This window comes from Bos grunniens, chromosome 22, assembly GCF_055505025.1.
Source record: "Bos grunniens cultivar Pamir isolate PY7600 chromosome 22, Bosgru_T2T1.0, whole genome shotgun sequence".
NCBI classification, from domain to species: domain Eukaryota; kingdom Metazoa; phylum Chordata; class Mammalia; order Artiodactyla; family Bovidae; genus Bos; species Bos grunniens.
Window position 1 is genome coordinate 40,696,699 of NC_141186.1, and position 15,176 is coordinate 40,711,874.

Genomic DNA, 15,176 nt, shown 5'->3' on the forward strand with positions numbered 1-15,176 from the left:
CGTGGGGCTGGAAGAAGCACAAGCTGGAATGAAGATTGCCGGGAGAAATATCAATAACCTCAGATATGCAGATGACACCACCCTATGGCAGAAAGTGAAGAGGAACTAAAAAGCCTGTTGATGAAAGTGAAAGAGGAGAGTGAAAAAGTTGGCTTAAAGCTCAACATTCAGAAAACTAAGATTCATGGCATCTGGTCCCATCACTTCATGGGAAATAGATGGGGAAACAGTGGAAACAGTGTCAGACTTTATTTTTTGGGCTCCAAAATCACTGCAGATGGTGACTGCAGCCATGAAATTAAAAGACGCTTACTCCTTGGAAGGAAAGTTATTACCAACCTAGATAGCACATTAAAAAGCAGAGATATTACTTGGCCAACAAAGGTCCATCTAGTCAAGACTGTGGTTTTTCCAGTGGTTGTGTATGGATATGAGAGTTGGACTGTGAAGAAAGCTGAGCACCGAAGAATTGATGCTTTTGAACTGTGGTGTTGGAGAAGACTCTTGAGGGTTCCTTGGACTGCAAGGAGATCCAACCAGTCCATCCTAAAGGAGACCAGTCCTGGGTGTTCATTGGAAGGACTGATGCTGAGGCTGAAACTCCAATACTTTGGCCACCTCATGCGAAGAGTTGACTCATTGGAAAAGACTCTGATGCTGGGAGGGATTGGGGGCAGGAGGAGAAGGGGATGACAGAGGATGAGATGGCTGGATGGCATCACCAACTCAATGCACATGAGTTTGGGTGAACTCTGGGAGTTGGTGATGGATAAGGAGGCTTGGTGTGTTGCGATTCATGGGGTTGCAAAGAGTTGGACACGACTGAGCGACTGAACTGAACTGAACTTGTCTTGTTTTAGAATCCTTGCTCCTAACTCTTAGGCTATACTGTTCAGATTTGCCTTCTCCCTGGGACTTTCCTCCTTTTTCTTATGTACTTTGAGGTAGATGAGTGACTGAACTGAACTGAACTGAAGATGACATAGTTGTCATTAAACAGGACTTGGGGTCCAAGCTCGTGGTTGTCTACTCAGTCTTCTCCCTGCACTTTGTATCTGCCATTGTCATTTCTCATATGTTTTAGAGTAATATGTTTTTCTCCCTGCTCAACTTCCCTGGAGCCAGGGGGAGCATATTTTACTTACCTTCATGTCCCCAGGTTTTCATGAGTTGTTGAAAGCTGTTGTGACTTTTCCAGATTTGGATTTCTAGATAGTAAATTGACCGTAATAATGGCGAAACTTGAAGCTATATGCTTTTTTATAAAGCAGGAGGGGAATACTCAGTGTACCATATTTAAATATAATGATCCAATTGGGTAGCCTCAACTGAAGTGAAAACCTTTTAAAGCCTACCTTCAGTGCTTTGAAGATGAGCCTGGGGCTCTGCTGAGAGTTTCTATAGCTTATAAGCTTATAGGTTCCTTGTAGGTTGAAACAATGGTAACTTTAGTGGTATGCTGGTAAGTGTGTAACCACTGGCTCTCCAGGAAAAAAAAATGTGTGTGTATGCACATGTGTGCATTTATTGTAAATCTTACTGATATAAAGGGTATGTAGCCTATAATTTGAGCTTCCCTGGTGGCTCAGTGGTAAGGAATCTGCCTGCAATTCAGGACACCCGGGTTCAATCCCTGGGTTGGAAAGATCCCCTGAAGGAGGACATGCAACCCACTCCAGTATTCTTGCCTGGAGAATCCCATGGACAGAGGAGCCTGGCGGGCTACATTCCATAGCATTGTGCAGAGCTGGACATGACTGAAACAACCAAGCAGCAGCAGCAGCCTATAACTTATAAATAATAACAAAATAACCACGTCTTTATTGTAAGTTCCAGAAGCCAATACAGTTTTGTGTAACACGATTGTTGATTTTGTCAAACCCTTATATATCCATAGCCAGTCTGTGTTTGCAATTGATGAACAAGTGTAGTTCTGTCAAAAATATTCTGTTAGTTTTAAATGCTGAAAGAATATGTCAATAATTTTTTTTTTGTTCTACTTAGAGTATAACAACTGCAGATGTAGGACATTTTAAGTTTAATCTACATGTTCTCTGTCTCTCTCAAATGAACAAAACAATATCAAGCCTTAATTTGTAGCATTTGCTCATTTGGCCATTTAAATTTAACTTTACTGAAAGTGGACTTAGGCAAAGATGCACAGTAGCACCCCATTATACAGCTGTTCCATCATACAGCTATAGCAGATGCAACGCAATTTATGAGTAAATATGATATAGAATTGGAAAGTGATGAGTTTTGTGTATTTACCTTTTAAAATATTTTTTATTTAATTGTAAATTGTGGTTTATAAAATTATGTAACTTAATTTTTAATAATGGTTGTCTTTAAAAACTGTCTCACAAAATTCTTAAAATTTAACAATGGGCTCTTGTAAGTCTAGAGATGGCTTCAGCACACCACTGGGTCAGTCCAGCTCAAAAGTGAAGTTTCATTATCAGACTCAGTTATGGAGAGGATGAGGCTTGAATTCCAGCTCTGAATTTTACTTTTAGCCCATAGATTAAATTACTTACTATTTACTTAAGCATATTTTATGCCATAAAATAAGTCTCAAGTAAGTCTTTGTGAACCTAAAAGATTTCCCAGATCAGGCAAGACTGCTGAAGAAATGTGCATTTAATATCATTGAGTCCTCTGTTTGAGCCAAGCCCTGTGCTAAGAGCTTTTGTTATATTATCTTGTCTGGACTTCTCAGGAGATAAGGACTATTACTACCTTTTTTCTACAAAAGGAAAAACCAAGGCTTTGGAAAAAAAAATCAGAGGCACATTGACTCACCCCAGATAAGTTCATGTCTTCTGCAGAGGAAAGCAGAGAAGAGAGGAAGAGGAAAAATGATAGATGAAGAATATAAAACAGGCTCTTTTTATTTTATTTCTGTTTCTTTCTCTTCCTCACCACATTTTTCTTCTTCTTAATGTGGGCGTGGTGTTGGGAGAACGTCCCTTTCTTCCCCTAAGTATGAAATCATTGCATCCTTGTTGTAAAACAACAGAAAATACATAAAAACATAGAGGTAAACATAGAAATGACTTCTGATTTTATTACCCAGAGGTAACCAAGATTTTAACTTTTGGGAGTATTTATCAATAAAATTTTATGTGTATAACATATAAACTGTAAATAATATATGGCAAATGTATGTTTATTTTTATTTATTTAACAATTATTTCTTTCCATTGTTATTTCCTGCATTTGGAAAGAGTTACCCTTTTGAGAAATGGAGCCCTTAGATATTTGGAAAATAAAACTTGGCAACTGGAACTGCAGAAACAGAAGCGACATATAATCACTACATCTTTTTCTCTTTGTTGCAATCTTTTCTCACAGGAGATAGTCAACAGATATATTAAGAAGCACCACATGAGTAATTTGAGCTTCTGCGATTTCTGTTTCTTACTTTTCTCTGTGCTTTGGTAGGTGGCAAGTAGGAGAGCCAACATTTGAATCTTGCAGAAATTCAGTATCTGCTTCCTGGATAATTTCATGTACGATCTCACACTGAGAACATTTGCCCTATTTCTTGTCCTGTAAATCTGAATTCTTCTGAATTCTGTGTGTAAGTGCTTTTGTTGATAAGAAAGATAAGATTTTAATGTACTAAGTGTCTATCCATTTGAAAAGGAAAAGCAAACAAAAATTCATATCTGGGTTCAGGCTAGATTTTCACATAGCTAGCTCTTTGGAGACATTGCCCATGAAGAACAAAATCGTATGGAGTGACATTTGGTCACCAAGCTCACTGAGAGTACTTCTGGGGCCTTTAATCTACAGTAGCAACAATCATGTTTGACCACAGTCAGTGAAGCGTTTCCTCTTTTACATTCAGTTATGTGACCAGTGAAATCATTTAATAAGCTTTGTCCTGCAGCCCATGATATATAAGTCCCGTGTGAGCTGGCCTAATAAATCCTTGGCCCTGTCTTGATCTTCAGATGTCTAATGGGTCATATTATTCTGAAAGAAATGTTGTTGGATTGTGCGTACAAGATTATGTTGGTTATTTTCCTGTTTAGGAGACCAGCCTATATAGAGATGGAAAAATAATGTCTAACTGGAAATTAGAGGCTGGAGAGAAGGTATATTCTGTATTGATAATTGCTAAACATAGGCAAGGTAATGTTTAAAACTTTATCATCTTTACAGCTTTTATAAACACTGTCCTGAAAACGAAGGCATATGTTTAGGGTTCTAAGAAGAAAAGCTGTCTCTGGTACATTAATCAGACTTGCTCTGTAAAGACTGTTTCCTGAGAAACCATAGTGGTTATTAACAGAAGCAACGTCTAGTATATCTATTTTATAGCGTATTGTTAATGGCAGTGATCATATTTCATTTTAAAAATCATAAAATTTGTTCTCTTTTGAAATATTTTGATAGCTTGGTTTAAATTATAGTTTTGTTACAGTATATATTCTGTTGGCATTGTTAGACTATTACAGCTTTACATACTTAGTGATAACTAGCTTCTTGATGATCCATTTTTCTTTTTTCATCTGTACTTTGTTCATTGCATGTAACCATAAGCCTATAATTATACAGAGTTTTTTTTCCTTGAAAAAGAAAAACCAAACAGAAACTCGTCTTTTCAGAAGTAAAACCCAGTTTTACCAGGGAATTTAAAGCTTAGTTTCAATAAAAGTCTTAGTTGAGCCTCTTTCAAAACCTAGTGTATTTGTTTTCAAGTGCTAAGTCGAATAAAGTTAGTATCTAGAGTTTTCTTCTCTATTGTTTGAATAGGTTTTGTTTTAGGGAAAACAAGGTTGAGCTTCACATGAAATGATGTGTTACACATTTTTGTAAAAGTGAGTTCTTTAGAGTTTTAGCCTTCTCCCTCCTTTTTCTTCCTTAGAAAGAGATTTATGACTTACTCTGTGTAGGTCATGTGCAAAGACACTTGTCGATGACAAGAATATAACCCTCGGATGCAGCGGTATCTCTTCTATTCTGTTTGGATCATAAATTTCATTTTATAATATATGTTGTATTATCCCATTATTCTCCCAATTTACATTTAGCTTTTATAATACTGTCCAAGATGAAAATCGTATGAATAAATGAAGATGTTATCTTAGACATCCCTTTTACTCAGGTGCCTGGAGACCAGGTAGTCTGACTTGAATAGAAAAAGAAATGACAGCTTTTCTCTGAGAGTTGTGAGTAGGAATGTGAAAGATGTCCATGGGAGCCAGCTCCTGGATGATTTTTAAAGCTGTGGAGCAAAGAGTTTCCTTTTGCATTAAAACACCAAGGCATGAAGAGAGTTAAATGTGCTACATAGCTTCACACTATGCAGGATATTAGGGTGAAAGAACCTGCAAGTCACTAAACTTTTGGAATCTCATTAGATGCTGCTACAGCAGCAGTTTCTGTTCCCATATATGGTAATCTATTAGACCTCCTAGTCAATATTTTGAAGTGATTCAAAATATACTTATCGATTGGTCTTATTTTCAAAATGTACATCCATGCTTAGTTGCTAAGTCGCGTCCGACTCTTTGTGATGCCATTGGCTACAGCCCTCCAGGCTCCTCTGTCCACGGGATTTCCCAAGCAAGAAAACTGGAGTGGGTTACCATGTCCTCCTCTAGGGGATCTTCCCAACCCAGAAACTGAACCTGACTCCCCTGCATTGGCAGGTGGATTCTTTAACCACTGAGCTACCTGGGAAGCCCACTTTTGAAATGTACTATTGATCTGTTCATTCTTTCCTCCCTTCCACCTCCTGCATACCCCTATGAGACATTGAATGGTACCTTATAACATTTGAAGGAATAAAAAAGAAAATATTTAATAACAAAACTGAACTATTTTATATTAGGGACTTGCCAAAATAGTTTTCTAATAAGGAAAAATTCTTTATAATCAATCTCAACTGTTTGAACTGATCTCAAATATAATCTTTGGTTACATGTAATATACAGGCAATACATACATAAAATTAATTATGAGGTAGTAATGGGTACATTGCAGCTAATATATCAGATATTTTATATGTTAAAATTAAGCACACAGATCCTTTCTAAGGAAGGTTCCTCCCAGGAAAGGCCAATACAGCCTAATTTTTCTACTGTGTAAAAACAGGAAAACCAGACTTCAAATGAGAAATTGTCATTTAATTTAATTGTTCATGCTTTATTTATTTCAGTACTCTGAGGATGACTGCTGGTCTATCTAATTTAGAATCTCAGTGCTATTCTGTCCAGTTTATTATCTTTAAGGTTTATCAGCTGTGCAATCAAGCTGAACTATTTGCGTTTTACTGAAGATAGACACATTTAAAGAGAATGAGGACCTCGGGGACAATGGAAACAGTTACAGTAGAGGTTTAAATGAGAACACATATTTGTTTCATGCATGAGAGAAGGGGGTGACCCCCCAAAAAGAGAAGTAAATGGGTGATTAGATTAGCCACACTGTGATTTATAATTTATTTTTAGTTTTTGACAGTTTTGATTTGGTAGCAAAGGGGAGAATATTGGAAAGATTCCACTTTACCTTAATCTCAGTAGCCTTAAAAATCTTTGCTTTCGACTTACATTGCTGGAATGATGTATCAGGTTGATGGACTGTCTCTTATGGGTATCAGACTGATCAACAGTCTCATGGACTTTAGAAAGGTTTGTTTCACATTCAAATCCCCTTTGTGGTTTAACTTAGGAGACCCACAGTTAAATAAATCTTTATAAAAACTGAAAATTGGACATTTACTTCTCCTTTAATCTAACGTAAGTGATAAACATACATGACGTTTGAATTATTCAAAAGCTAGTTGGTTTACCATTTGCTGACAAGTAAATGTTCTAGAACTGTTTCACATTTCTTCTAAACTGAAAGAAGCAAAACAAAACCCAAGCCTTTTTTTCCGTGATTAGTCACTTGTATCATAGTGCTGTATTGATGAGTGCCTCTTTTGAAGACAGACAAAATATGTATTTAAATTCTGGTTCTGCCACTTACTGGCTGGGGAGACTTCGGAAAAATTCTTTACCTTTTCTCAGCCTTGGTTTTGGTCTGCAAAATGAAAGTGATAAAAATACTAACATTATTATTACGAATTTATGAAAATTAATTTATGCCTATGTACTATCTGACATATAGTGGTTAATAACTAATTGCTGTTGTTTTTATTACTGTTATTGATTTGTCTTAGCACTCTATTCCTCTCCTTGAATTACAATAGAGCTGTTGTTATTGACTACTCCTGTGTCTTCTTTTACCCTTTTTGATAGACTGCCCAACTTTGAAATATGCTTTGTTACCATTCTTCTCAGTGTTTTGTGGCAGGGTCTTTCTTTTTTCTCTTTAAGTCACTTCTGCCTGAGGTAGGTGTTCCTTTTCAGTGTCAGCTGATTAGTCTTGTGATTCTGAGAAATATGATGGAATAAATCAATATCTTTATAGAAGATGATGCCCCTTCTTTACAAAATTCTTCACTGTAGTATTTCAGCAAATCATTATTTGTTCATTTCCTCATTCAGTTGATCATTTCATAGAAGTATGTGGAGCATATTAGATACCAGAGTGATACAATTGAATGATTTTTGGACCCCGTCTTTGGGAAATCTCCTGTGGGCCCAGATGTGTCCTTAATCATGGGTGATGGATGTACAAGTTGTACAAGTGATGCACTTGATTCAGAGAAAGAGAAAAAAAACAAAACTGTCATGGGAAATAAGGCCTCATTTTTGTAAAACATGTGTTCCCTGCCTTCGTGGTTCTTGCATGTGTCCAGAAGTTCCCTAAAGAATCTCCATAACTGTTTTTATCATTTCAGCTTATCTTCCAATTAAACTTACTTTCCTTCAACTAACATTCAAAATAAGTAAATCACATGCACACTCTTATTTTCAGTTGTCCTCATTGCTTGTCTTGCCATAGGGCTGTTTTTATGGTATTTTACCCACACGTGTACAGGTCAGCTTTTGTGGAAAAACCTGAGCATCTATACCCCTTCATGATATGTTTCTGTATTCCTATCAATGTGCAGCTCGTGTTTATAAATTGCCTCTGTGCTTCATATGAGTTTTCCCTTAGATTGGGCATTCACATAGGTAATTCACACACAGAGTACTCCCCTTGGAGCCCAGGATACAACTCTATAGTTGCTCTGAAAAGCCAAGTGCTCATATTATTAGTGATGGAGCCATACAACTGAGGGTTCTTGTGTACTCTGATGCTGTGAATCAGATTTCACAGAGAAAGGAATGTTGAACAAAGTCTGGCTTTCATGTACACCTGGGGACCTGCAGGCTCTTATCCATAAATGGCCCATTAGAAGTAAGTAACTTTTAGGAAATCAGGCAACATAAGTTTATTTTTCTTTAAGAAAATGACTCCTAAGTGGTAAGTTCCCAAACCCACTGTGAATTTCCAACAACGCTTATACTGAACTGAGCATTTCTTTGCCCTACTCTCTTTCTTTCTACTGTCTTGTTTTACTGTTTTGGCAATTTGCTACACATTTTTGCTGTTTCCTGTGTCCCACCCTAGGGATGAATGCTTTATTACTTTTTAAAATCTTTGTTCCATTAATCAGCAGATTTTCATTAATCATTCATCACCTTCCCTTTTCCCTCCACTTCTCGTCCCTCTGTCTTTTTTCTACCCACCTGCTCCTGTCTTAAATTATGGTTAATGTGATAAGAGGCCCTGCCTAGGAAATCAGGTGGCTGATGAGCTTTCACAGAGTTTCTTAAATGCATTTACAACTTTCTTGAGAGCACATCCTCTCTGGACCTTTTTCCTTTTGTTTGGAAGAGGCCTGTACACATGGCACAGATGTTCACAGAGGCCTATGGAAGTAGACAAGTGAAAAAGCAGTCTCGAAACAGTTATGTCTTTGGACAGTTTAACAAATAGTCTTCAACAGTTATTACACTGACAACATTTTTGTAAAAGAAAGAAAAAGGAAAAAAGAATCCTTTTGAAGATCCCTATTGTTTCTCTGTCCTTTGACCAGTGCAAAGAGTTGGACATGACTTAGTGACTGAACAACAAAGACAAGTCCTCGGAAATTTCTATCTTCTTGTTCTGCTTTTCATCCCAGTTGACCCTTAGGTTAAAAAGCATTGTGCTTCCCTGGTGGCTCAGAGGTAAAGAATCTGCCTGCAATGCAGGAGATACTGGTTCCATCCCTGGGTTGGGAAGATCCCCTGAAGAAGGGAATGGCAACCCGCTCCAGGATTCTTACCTGGAGAACCCCATCTAGCTGATGGGGTTGCCTCTAGTTGCATCCCATCTAGTCCATGGGGTTGCAAAGATTCGGACACGACTGAGGGATTAACCACCACCAAGCACACATTTATCGATAGCTTCTGTGCTCCCAACTCAAACCCAGAGGCCTGAATTCACTTTACTGGGTAGAATTCAAAGCAGTGCTGTGCTTAGTCTCTCGGTCGTGTCTGACTCTTTGCGACGCTGTGGTCTGTAGCCCGCCAGGCTCCCCAGGCAAGAGTACTGGAGTTGGTTGCCATTACCACCTCCAGGGATTCTTCCTGACCCAGGGATAAAACCTCCTCTCATTCAAAGGGGAGAGAGATAGAAAGGGAGAGATTGAACCATATTCCTGTATGTCTTTCACCTGCTTTCTTATTCTTATTTTCTTATTTCTTATTCAGGCAACCAGGAGTAGAACCGTTGTGCTGTATCTAACTGAAAGCACAAAATAGCTAATCTGAACCAAGTTCCAGAGTGCTGGTTTGCTTTAAAGCAAACAAATAGAAAGCCGTAGTGACATTCCTGAAGGCATGCCTCCAAGTTCTTAATGTAATTACTTCTTGGTTTCTGAGATGGAATTAATTAGATAAAAAGAGATCAAGCGTAATCCAAAAGGATATAAGAGATTTTCTAAATAGGAGTGACTGAGTTTCAGAGCCATGACAAGAATCACTAGATCCAGAGGCACAAACATCTCCACCAGCCCCCCTTCATGGCTGGAAAACCTGAAATCAAGAACCTTTGAACGTTATATAGAGTAAGAGGAGCTGGAAGGATAAAAAAGAATTTTTTTCTCAAGTCTGTGGGATGTTTTCTTAATTTATTTTCAGCATAGTCATTCTTTACCTGGAGTTTCTGCTTTAACTGACATCAAGGCCGTTTTATTGAAAAATTTTCAGTTTCTTGATCAAGCACTTAGCCTGACGTACTTTGTCTATTGTTAGTGGTAAATTACATTTCACTTTGACAGCTGACCACCAAGTCAGGCCCCATTTTGTCTGGGAACTCCTTTGATTTAGAAAAAGCACCTCATCTGGCAACCTCTTCTTTTGTACCTCCTTTTTACAAATATTCTTTTACAGGTTTCAAGATGAGAGAAAAGGGGATCTTTTAAAATTCCTTTTTTTTTTTTTTAAGTTTGGAGAATTGTGGAGTCATGAAAGCATAGAACTACAGATTAATGTAGCTTTTGAGCCTCATAGCAGCTGAAAACATGTCCCTACCTACATCTTTTATCCTCCGCCTCCTAGGCGCACACTTTATTTTCTTCTAGGCTACAAGGAGCAAATAGTGACGCTTGCCAGAAACAAAGGACATAGAAGAAGATAAATGAATGAATATCAGTGTTTTCTGGTCCTAGCTAAATAGTATGGAATTTCATTGCTGGAAGGGACCTTAAAATTATACTCTGTGATGTCGGCCTTTTGTTCAGTTTGAAGGAAAGTACAGAAATCCCCGTAGCAAGAGTTCTCTGTATTGACAGGGATGTGGGAGTAGCAATGCAGCTTGAGTCAGAATCTATCTTGTTGTACTCACTGTGGATATTCTGTTGAAAAAATTTGTTCCTTGAAACATGGCCCTTGTCATCTACCCTCTTTGTCCCTTTTCTTGTCCCTCCTCAAATTAGTGTTTTAGAGCAACCTTCTCACTTTATAGATAAAGAAATGGAGTTCCATAGAGACGTCAGGGGACTTATAAAGATCACCAGATCTCAAGATATACTTACTCCCTTGTTCCATTAGGCATTTCTTGTCACAGAGAGAAAACTAGGAAAGAAATCTAGCTGTAGGGCCAAGAACTATATTAAACCAGTAGTGACCTTTGTTCTCAGATGAAAAATGATTTGTGTTTTAATCCTGTTAAAAATTAGTGATAAAAGTTAGGGATGCCATGTTTGAAAAGGCTTGGTTGCTTAAAGTTGCCTGCCTTTCTCTGTAATAGCTTCGTACCATTTCATCTCCTCCTTTTTCTTTCTCCCTTCTCTTCTGTTTTCTTTTTGTTGCCATGTTGAACTTGATAACCTATTTGTGAAGACACTTAAAAAAGGATTATTCTTGAAAATCTGCTACAGGATCAAAGCAATACATTTTTAATTTAGACTTAAAAAGTAAAGACCCTGTAAATTCAATGCAGTGGTGAATTTTTATAATCATGGAGCCATATTGCAGAAGACTAGACAAGATTGTTACTTAAAAAAAACTTGTAATGAGTCTTATGGTAAAGCAAATAATTAGTAGCATATTTGGGCAGTTCATCATGTTCACAATTCTGTTATTTGGAGACCTCAATTTCTAAGGGAACAGTAGATCAAAGAGCAAATGTGAAAGTGGGGCCAGGAAAACACACTAATTCCAGAAATAATAAAAAGGCAGGAGAAATAAAGCAGAAAGCTCAAATTTCTTTGTTCCCAAACCTTAAAAGATTTTTGGAATAATTATAGACCTCAAATTTTTCATAAATTTTAAAGAGTTGCCAAGAACATAATTTCTGTGTGTGTGTTAGTTGCTCAGTTGTGTCTGACTCTTTGCAATCCCACAGACTCTAGCCCGCCAGGCTCCTCTATCCATGGGATTCTCCAGGCAAGAATACTGGAGTGGCTTGCCTTCTCCAGAGGATCTTCCCAACCCAGGGATCGAACCCTGGTCTTCTGCATTGCAGGCAGATTCTTTACCATTTGAGCTATAGGGAAGTCCATAATTTCTGGTATACTGTAAATGTTGTCATTTTAAAATTAAAAGTCTAAATTATTTTAAAGTATATCTTTTTATATAATTTAGATTTTATAGTACTATAATACTATTATAATTTGATTCTCACCATTGTCTATTTAAAAATATGAAAGCAGATTCTTTATTGGTTGAAAACTGTGCCTGATCCTTTTTCTCTTTTAATTCATATTTTTGTTTACTTACATTACTTATTTTTACTTTCATTTTATCAGGGAATTGGAGAAGGCAATGGCGCCCCACTCCAGTACTCTTGCCTGGAAAATCCCATGGACAGAGGAGCCTGGTAGGCTGCAGTCCATAGGGTCTCTAAGAGTCAGACACGACTGAGCGACTTCACTTTCACTTTTCACTTTCATGCATTGGAGAAGGAAATGGCAACCCACTCCAGTGTTCTTGCCTGGAGAATCCCAGGGACGGGGGAGCCTGGTGGGCTGCTGTCTATGGGGTCACACAGAGTTGGACACGAATGAAGTGACTTAGCAGTTAGCAGTATCAGTGAATATACTTATAAGTTTTTATTAATCATTGTATAGTTTCAGAAGCTTAAAATAATAATTTCCTGAGTCCATAATCCTCTAAATTTAAGAAACTATATCTGGATTGAGTTTTTCATTCTTTTTAGCACAGATATACATTAAATATTGATGAGTAATCACTAAATGTAAATGTTAAATTTATTGGAACTTCATCTATTAATGCGATGGACAAAGCTTTTTTTTTTCAAATTAGTTTTTATATTGTCAAGTATTATTTATTTCAAGAACAAAATAGGATTTAGCACAGTGCCAGTTTTTCATTTTTCTAGATGTAAACATTGAGAAGTCTTTCTCATGCAAATAAGTAGATGAGATTGGAGAGATTTTTTTATGTCATTGAATTTTTTTAAATTTCCTTACCAATTTTATGTCCCAGATCACACAATTTCTCATCAAATTATTGTTCATGACTCATTCTCTGACATCTCAATTAGTTCTCCTTCAATTTTGTTGAAAGGAAACACTGATTTGCGAAAGGATTTGTTAATCAGTCACTTCAGACGTTCACTGTTTCTGGGAAGTACACCAAAGACTTACCAAAACCTCTCAGATACCCGTTAATTATACTTGTTGCTCTTTTTTTTAGGGGTGCCATGTTGAACTTGGTAACTCAGTGTTGGGGAACATAGAATATTCCACAGTTCATTACACCTCTGCAGATATGATTTTTTTCTTGGACAAAATGCTTTTATCTCATCACATGCTTTAAATCTATTTCATCAAAACCTTGAAGCTGACGATTTAGCTCATTAACTTTATGAAAAACGTCCACCTATCTGAACTATTTTGAGAAACTTATTCACTGACTTAGTCAGCTAGGTCAAGGTTTAAGGTTGAATTTTTGCATTCAGATAAATTTTCTCATGAATCTCTTAATGACTTGTCTTCTTAGTTCTGAATTCTCAGTCTAAAATGAATTTTTAGACGCTGTTAAGGAGGCTTGCAGTGACTCTGCCTCTGGGGAAATAAGGTACACCCCCTCTGCTGGTATTTCTTATTGAGTCTCGTTTTACTTGCCTCTAATGGGACTTTTCTCAGGACCAATGTCTTCTTGACAGTGGCTTGCAGGTGAAAAGGCAAGGTCTTTAAACAGAAATTGTCATCCCCATGATTCTTTGACTGCAGGTGCATTCTCAGACAGATCAATTTTAGGAAAAAGAGTTGAGCATCTGGTAATTGATTCTCCTAAAAATATCTGACTCTGTGAACTTCAGTTGGAAGACCACTATTATAGAATCTATAAAAATCAGAGGAATGAAGATATGTAACAGGGCTATTTGGTGTATTGATGATTAGTTTTAACTGCCCTTATATGTTCTGAGGATTTCAATAGTTAGTGTTCATATTGATGACCTGGATTCAAGAAAAATTTAATGATGAGGACAAAATTTTTGCCTAAAATGCCATTTCAGATCAATTTCCATGAGACATGAGTAAGCTAAAAGTAAGCAGTAAACTCCTTTATACCAAAAGTGATAAATCCTTGAAATTTATGTCTTTTACATCTAGTTCTTATGATAAGATATTTTATAAATTGTCACAAATAGGAATTTCTTCAGGATCAGTTTTCTGGGATTCTATCACCGTTTTTATGAATTTAGATGATTCTTAAGCTAACACAAGAGACCTTCTATAATCTAAATCTATCAGTTCATGTAATTGCTCACAGCCTTTAACTCCAAAATTTCTACCTTGTGGCAAGAAAAGAAGCTTTAAAAGGTTATCTAAAGGAAACAGAAATTCTTCATATTAGAGCATGGGAATTCAAATTATTTCACTTTTCCAATAATACGTTATTATGCCATTACTCCTACTCTTGCATATATTGAGAATTCAGTGGAATTATTGGTTACTTTTTTTTCCAACTTTTACTTTCTGTTAAATAGAACTATCAGCTTCCTATATTATTTAGCTCTCCCTATACAATCCAGCTACAATGGGAAATATTTAAATAGATCTTATTCAATTAATTTATATTATATGGATTTAAACATATGATGTAAGAATATCAGAAAGAAGTTTAGATATATCTCTTAAAATATTGGCAGTACTGAAGGTAAGCGTGTGGTCTTGGGGCAAGTTATTATTCAGACATTTCACAGTGTTTTCCTTGGCTATTGGACAGAACAAGTATCAGTGACACCATAACCTCTCCCTGTCCCATCCTCTACCGCGTTTGTTGGGTCCAAATTGACCAGGGAGCAGGTAAATGTAGATGCTATATGACTATGCATGGTACTTAACCTCAATAAACTTTAGTTTCTTCATATGGAAAGTGAGATAATAGCACTTATCACTTAGGATTGTTGAGTCAAATACATGACTGACTGCACATAAAGCAGTTTGTAAGAGCTTAATAACCTTTATGATTATTAGTAGATCTGAAATAATAGCCCGAGTAAAAAATATGGACTAATATTGAATCAGTTAGTCAGTTCAGTTGCTCAGTCGTGTCTGACTCTTTGTGACTCTAAGAACTGCAGCATGCCAGGCTTCCCTGTCCATCACCAACTCCTGGAGCTTACTTAAACTCATGTCCATTGAGTCAGTGATGCCATCCAACCATCTCATCCTCTGTTGTCCCCTCTCTTCCCACCTTCAATCTTTCCCAGCATCAGGGTCTTTTCAAATGAGTCAGTTCTTCATATCAGGTGGCCAAAGTATTGGA

The 15,176-nt window shown here is 37.0% G+C and overlaps 1 protein-coding gene across 17 annotated transcripts in view; it reads left to right on the forward strand.

The window, feature by feature from the left end:
- Nucleotides 1–15,176, forward strand: part of FHIT (fragile histidine triad diadenosine triphosphatase) — a 1,549,085-nt gene that overhangs the window by 217,745 nt on the left and 1,316,164 nt on the right. The window lies entirely within an intron of this gene.